Source organism: Aplidium turbinatum, chromosome 10 (genome assembly GCF_918807975.1).
Source record: "Aplidium turbinatum chromosome 10, kaAplTurb1.1, whole genome shotgun sequence".
In the NCBI taxonomy this organism is placed as follows: domain Eukaryota; kingdom Metazoa; phylum Chordata; class Ascidiacea; order Aplousobranchia; family Polyclinidae; genus Aplidium; species Aplidium turbinatum.
In genome coordinates this window covers 24,325,303-24,332,895 of record NC_137481.1, presented here as the reverse complement: position 1 = coordinate 24,332,895, position 7,593 = coordinate 24,325,303, and the positions used below count along the sequence as shown (strand labels likewise).

General features: G+C 40.0%; 1 protein-coding gene across 1 annotated transcript in view; it reads left to right on the top strand.

Annotated features, from left to right (window-relative positions):
- The first annotated feature begins 1,049 nt into the window (after positions 1-1,049).
- The window catches only part of LOC145778793 (beta-1,3-N-acetylglucosaminyltransferase lunatic fringe-like), a 32,255-nt gene continuing 25,711 nt past the window's right edge, over positions 1,050-7,593 (top strand). The window contains exons 1-3 of the mRNA XM_082590376.1: positions 1,050-1,101; positions 1,321-1,484; positions 3,418-3,466. The gene's annotated coding sequence lies outside the window, so the exon portion shown is untranslated. The remainder of the gene's footprint in view (positions 1,102-1,320; positions 1,485-3,417; positions 3,467-7,593) is intronic.

Genomic DNA, 7,593 nt, shown 5'->3' with positions numbered 1-7,593 from the left:
TCCGTGTAATGATTGTGACGCAGTTTATATTGGCCAAACTGAACGTAGTATAAATTCCCTGGTCAAAGAACATCGCAGAGCTGTCAAAAATATGGAACATGAAAAGTCAGCCCTTTGTTCACACATGTTAGAAGAGGATCACAAAATTAACTGGTCAGAAACAAAAATTTTGAAAAATGAAAGTAATTATTATCAACGCACCAACGCAGAAAGTTGCTTCATCAACGTCACATCCAAACATTGCAATGTACTCAACCGGAACGACGGAAACCTTTTACCAAAACCTTATAAATCATTATTGTCTGGACATGCAGGCTTTAAGCCTACTTAAACACAATTTAATTTTGTCTCGAATTTCTGGTGGTCATCAGTGCTTCGAATTTATGTTTATTGTTGGAAGTTTTTTTACGTAATTTAACGTCAAAAGTAACCACACATCATTAGCCAATCTTTAAAACATTGTGTTCTATTTCTCTTGCCTTCAATCGCACTTTTTTTTCTGTTGGTCGTCACTGCTTCGAATTTTTATGTTTATTGTTGGAAGTTTTTATGTAATTTAACGTGGAAAGTAACCGCTCACACATCATTGACCAATTTTTTAAAATATTGCGTGTTTTAATTTTTTCTTGCCTTCAATCGCACTGCAGTATATAACCTGGTGAAATTTTATTTTGTATGTTATTCGCTCTGAGGATGCGCATTGTCATGGTGCGCGAAACGTCAGTGAAGCAATAAACCATCTTGTTTGTTGTTAATTTTACTTTCAATTTCATCAGATGAACGTAGCAACTAGTGCTAGAAACGATAATTGTCCTGATGAACACTCAAACTTTTTAGTATTCAGTAATAATTATATTTTATTTCGCGCATTGCGACAACATAGCCTACAGCATAATGCGATCAAAGATGCAACATAACTAGGAGCAGGGAAGGGACGTATAGCCATCGAGTCAGCTGGTTCTATTATTTTGTTACGTCTTGCCGAAACATAGCCGTGTGCTCTGGAGCGGTGTCGAAGCGACATCTTTTCGATTGCTGGGCAGGTGTCCTCACTACTCGGCCAAGCAGCCGATGAATGGGATGTAAATGGCAAAACTGAAGGTTTGTGTCAGAGAACAAGTACAGTTGGTACATGGGCTTTTTATAAAAGTGTTGTTGAAGAAATGAGTGCCCAGTATTTAAACGTAGCATTTCAAGGACCAAATTACAACTTGTTGCTGCGAAACAAGTTTTTTTTTATCTGTGGTTTTGCAGTATTTTAATTTATTGTCATTCTTCTATTATTTTTTTTTTGTTCTAAATTCTTTTGTCATATTGCAGGAATCTCAGAAACCATCCGTGCACCAAAATACAAAGACCACACGCCATTATCTCCTGATGTGCAATGGGACGATATTCACATCACAATTAGAACAACTAAAAAGAACCATCCTACCAGAATAGCACTATCGGCAAAGACTTGGATCAAAACAGCGGAAAAACCAGTAGGTTGCAAAACAAAACTGTTCAAGTTTACTTTATCATGATAAAGCTTTGGTAAAGAGTTGCTTTGTCGAACTATAGAAAAATAAAACAGAGTAACTTTAGCGGATTTAACATACTTTTTTTACACACAAACAATATATCACTGTAACCATTGTAGTTTGTAGACAAGGTCAGTGACGTGAATGGAATGCTGCAATACTGAGGTCTAGAAATGCTAGGTTAAAACGTTGTAGCAACGTCAGCGTAATGACTACGTTAATCAAGTTCCAATGTTAAAACGAAATGCTTTAGAAACAAAATTTATTTATTCAAGCTACTCATACATCTGAATACAGGAAACAAACTGATGGGGGTGCCGTATTCGGTAATACACTTTACAGAATAAGGAAAGGTTTGAGTACTCATCAGAAATATTATTGTTTCTAGCTGTAGGCTAGATGCAACGTTCATCTGATGAAAGTAAAAGCAAAAACAAACAAGTCATTTTATTGCTTCAATGACGTTTCGCGCATCATGACAATGCACATCCTCAGAGCGAATAACATGCAAAATAAAATTTACGTTCTTATGTTCTGCAGTACAGTTGAAGACAAGCATCATTACTTCAAATAGTGACCAAAAGATGTGCAATCGATTACTTTCTACGTTGGATAACATAACACTTTCAAACAATTGTTAGAACCAATAACCGCTTGACACAACAAACTGTCCATCTACTATTCTACTGTATGTTTGTACGCCAACATTTTCTTCCAAAATAAAGTAATTCGTAAATGCATACAGAATTAATTACCATCATTAGCTCTAGCTGGGGGGCGAGGGCTGACACTTTGAGTATAGCAGCCTTAGCCCTTGTCTACTCTTCAGCAGAGTACTGTGCACCGGTTTGGTGCCGCAGTGCTCACTGCCATAACATCGACACTGCCATAAACAGCGCCCTGCGCACAGTGACCGGATGCCTGCGTCCCACACCATTGGACAATCTCCCCATTCTCGCTGGCATCCAACCCACTGAGCTTCGTCGCGAAGAAGCCACTCTGTCCCTCGGTCGACGGGCAATGGAGCCTAACCACTTTCTCCCCCACAAGATCTCTGCTCTCCCAAACGAGCATCTCCGTCGACTGAAATCAAGACACCCATTCGTGCCAGCCGCTCAACTTCTTATCAACGAAACTGATGTACAAGACATCTCTGCGGCTGCTTGGGCGGACCATAAATGGAGTTCTGAATGGAAGTCAAGCGCCACCAGACTCTATTCGTTCATCCCCGACGCCGACACACGCCCCATCGGTCTAACACTACCAAGACAGGCATGGGTGCGCCTCAACCGTCTCCGTACGGGCGTCGGGCTTTTCCGCTCAACCATGCACCAATGAGGAATGGCCTCTTCCTCCTCTTGTGAATGTGGTGCCGAGGAACAAACCGCAGACCACATCATCAATGACTGCTCCATCTTCAAGCCACCTAACGGAGTGGGAGGTCTGCGTGTCATGGATGATTAAACCAAAGACTGGCTGCTCTTTAGTAGCCTTCCAGTATAGTCCGGGAACATCTTGAATCTGGGGTGGTAAAAGGATAGACCCTCGGCCCCAGACGCTCACACGACGACGACGACCATCATTGCAATCTGAATGTAGTATAGCATACTGTAAGCAGCATGATTGTCTACTGTACCGTACATACATAATGGGCTAAGGTAATTAGGTAACATGCAAGCCAGTAATCTTGTCAAACCATATTGCTTTGTATTTTCGCAGCATGATCTTTGCTTACTTCACGATGTAGGTATCAACGACCTGTTTCAGCCTGATGCCGCGAGTTCACTGATAATAGCGAATTGCACTAGCTTTCGGAGCACAGTTCCCTAGTCATGAGCTATAACTAGGGAACTTATTGCTTTGAACTATTTTAATGTCTCTGTTTAATTTACAGATTTACGTGATCACGGACGGAGACGACGAAGTTTTAGAGAAAAATCCAGGTTGAAATGTTATTCATGACTAGGGCGATTTTTTGTCACTAAAGTTCTTTTTTAGGTATAGCCTACCAATCAACAAAAGAAATGTAAAACCAAAAATTTCATGGTTGTGGGGTCAATATTTAAGAAGTTATAAAGTTACCAAAAGTCACTTTTTGTGTTTTTAGGTTACTTTTCATTTGTTAGGTCACTTTATTTTGCATATTTTTTGCCGAATTCCCCTATTTATTTATCTTTCATTGCTACTGGAGAGATGAATTTACATTCTATGTAATGCCAAAACTTCTAATGTATTTTCTACGATGGTACGTACGGATTTTAGGTTTGCACGAGCCCATGTTTGTTCATATCGCGTGTATTCTCGAAAACTCGTTAGGTAATTTTTTCGATGAAACAAATTATGTTAACTATATTTAACCAATTGTTTTTCCTGCAACAGCTAAAGTGTTTGATTGACAAACATTTCCTGGCAGAGAATGTAAAACATTACATTGTGTAATTTGAATGTGTAATTCTGATTTAAGTAGGCTACAAATTGATACTAATTTAGATGCTTTTTATGTTGAATTGTTGCCATTTTTTTCGCTTTCTTGTTTTTGTTGAAGAAAATTACTTTTTGGTTACTTTTTTGCAAAATTAAAGTCACCTTTTTGAGTTTTTTAGGTTACAAAAAAATCGCCCTATTCATGACTTAATACTCGCCAGCGTGTAAAGAACGGATTTCTGTGGATATATTGTAGCCTATGCAGATTGTTGTCTGTAGGCTACGGTTGAATTGATTTATGAAATGCCAACCTTCACACAACAAAAACTCTCTTCCGAAGCTTATTCCTGACGGTTTGGCATAGGCTACTTGGTAGACGATTAGAACCATGAATGTACGTTAGGGTGTTTTTAATTTTCTCATATCGTAAGTTTGATTTGTACAGGGCACCAGTTTGTTACAATTGGTAAGAAAACAATGTCTTTCAAATTTCAAGAAATTATTTCAACATTTACAACTTGCGCAAGGAGGTTGAAAAATTTGCAAAATCAATAAAACAAGCAACTTTACAACACGCAACCAAATAACCAGCTTTATTCAGTACTTTTAATATGCACGCATTTCAGGCACGTTTATAGGATAACAAAGCAAATATAGCAACAAAGCAACTATTCCTTTAACAACCTTTACACCGTGTTTCACCCATAACCGAGATGATCAGAAGCAGTGGCGTATTTAGAAAGCTTATTAGGGGGAGGGGGCAATACATTGTGTCAGTCAGCCGTGTAGCGGTCCAGAATCGCCAAAAATATCGTTATATGATATTTGAACGGCCCCATACTTTAAATCAAGAGCGATTCCGCAGAAGTAAGTTACTGTTCCAATCAATGAACCAACAAAAGATATCAAACACTTCAGAACATAAACAATAAGTTAGTCCTTCCGACCTCTAATACTTTTGAATATTCTCGACGATTCGTAATGACAGCCATCGCATTAAACTTAGAGTTTGCGCTTGGCAAATATGTCAATGACTGCATCATACTCGAGTACAATATCCTTGTTTAAATACATCTGAGCTAGACCATCCAAACATGGCTTTTAATTTTTTTTGGCTACGGGAAATTTTCTTCGATGATGCTCCACTACCTGCAGAACGTACTGTTTCTGCTCCTCATCTCTGGTCAATGTCGAATTGAACTCTGTCATAAGCGCCACTCCTCGTTCTGCCAAATCGTTTGTCACCCTCAGGGCAGAAACTGTTTCCTTGGCACTTTAGTACGCCTCATTTTCAGCCCAGTATTTAGGATCAAGGGTTAAGAAGCTTTTGTCTAGACCAAGTATTGTGAATAATCGTTCAGTTGCAGTAGTGCAGAAATCAGACAGTTTTCTCTCAGCAATATCGGTAGATACCACGGCCCGGTTTGGCGGATCTTCGGATCCATGACTGTTTGCCATACTGCGAATATATCGCTCGTGCCATCCATCTTGCTCGATGAAGTGCACCAGGGTAACGGAATTTGACACCTCTCTTCGGCACTCCTCCGAGAAATATGATACTGAGTTCTAATAATTCAGCGTAATCGTCCCGAGGATGATTGAGATCCAGCTTGTCGGCCGCTAACTTCAGGATTTCTGCGCGGACAGGTTGTAACTGATCAGAAACAGCAGGATCGTCCAGAGATGTGCTGAAGTTTGCTTGATCTATATTTGACCAGAAGTCGCGGAACCGAGCAAATAAGTCGATCACTGGGGACTTAGAAACAGCATCTACCAAAGAGAAAACTTTTTCAAGGACAATCTCCGACATGTGATGTCGACAGGCTAAATTCAAGAGTTGTTTCTTGAGAGAAGCTTCGATCAAAACACATACTCCGTTCTGCCAGCCAGTGTTGACACTGATTGTGTCGAAACACATTGCACGTACAAGATCCGCTATGCCCCAACTATATATTTCGGAGACCACTGCTTCAGCTTCGACGATTGATTTTCCCGATTCTAGTTTTGGTACAGCCAGAAGTTTGGTAACGTCTTTGCCAGACACTAAAATTGGCAAACGGTCTACTTTGATGTGATTGTATTGCTCATAATCACCCATGATCTTCCCATCCCAATGTATGGTCAGTGGGGTGCAAGGGTTAAAAGCCTCCCTAATTTCGTCCGACAGCTTTTGGCGATAGATCTGGCGAGCTTTGTGAATTGAACTTGGGCTAATCATCAGATCACCGGTTGGATGGAGCAATTGCTTGGACACCGTCAGTGCATTTAAAATATGAACGGCCTTCCTCGAGGTAGTATTGGTCCTGTCCAATGCTGCTGCTATCTCGGGGGTTTATAAAACAATTTTACCTCGTCGGAATTTCGGCAGACAGCTTGCAGCACTGGACCCAGGCTGTTCGGAGCACGTCGATCCACCAACTGATGGATGACGCCCATCTCCAGACTTGTCGAGATTATCTTCTTGCTGAGTATCCATTTCTGAATCACTGGATTCCAGTATGGTTAAATTGGTAGATTCGGCAACACAAACTGCTTCCGCCTCAACTCGCTCTCTCTCCTTTAATGCTCTATTTCTCACTCGCTCGTCTCTCCTGCATAGAACCATATCAACGCCAACCATGGAACCTAGGCGCCCCTCTTCTCTCTGGGCAAGAAGGAACTGGCGATCTTCTTCTATGTTGATCATTTCCAAAGCATTACTGTGTGCTATATCGAACAGGTGATTCAATGATTTCTTAAAGTCTGTCCGTTTGACTAACTCAAGCGCACTCTTACGATTGATAGATTTTTTCAAGTTTTGCCATTCCTGGTGTAATTTTTTCACCTGATTAATCACATGGTTTTGATGGCGTGTTGGAATCCGTGCTCGACTCCAAATAGGCAAAAGCAAAGATACTGTGTTCTTGACACTACTTTTCAAATCAAAACCTTTTTTACAATGAAAATCAAACAAAACTTGAAGCACTTCTCCTCTCGATGGTAATTTTAAAACTGTTAGTAAACTGAAATAAATGCAACGGCACAACAGACTTGACAGTGTAATTTTTGTAGTTTACGAGGTGTTGCAATTGTGACGTAACAATGCTTTATTTGTTCTGTGAAGTGACGTAGCCTACAAGTACCAGTAATTGCTCATATTCCGCTCAGTGTTGCCAACCTTGCGGTTTTCCCGCGAATTTGGGCTTGTTTTTTTTTGAGTTTGCGGCTTTTTTTTAAGACTTGCGGGTTGCTTGTTTTTGGGCTTGTTTTTTTCTGGGTTTGCGGTTTTTTTTTAAGACTTGCGGGTTGCTTTTTTTGTGCTTGTTGTTTTATTTTTATTGAAATATTTCATTTTATTGGTATAATTGTTAGTTGTTTTAAATTATTATGACATTTTTAAATATTATGGAACTTTTGCTGTTTTAATTTTCTGTTTAAACGGATTTTGTATCTGGCCACACTGGGCAGCGGTTTCTTTTTCCACCAGACACTTTCCAAGAATTCTAGCACACACAACAGTGACCAGTCAACAACTCAAGTCACAAGTTTAGTTATAAGTCAGTAGTTCAAGTTCACAATGTCACAAGTCAGTAGCCATAGCCAGGTAGTCAACAGGGGTAACTAGTGTGTGCTTCTGCCTGGTAGTGTCATTATAGCCTAGTAAATC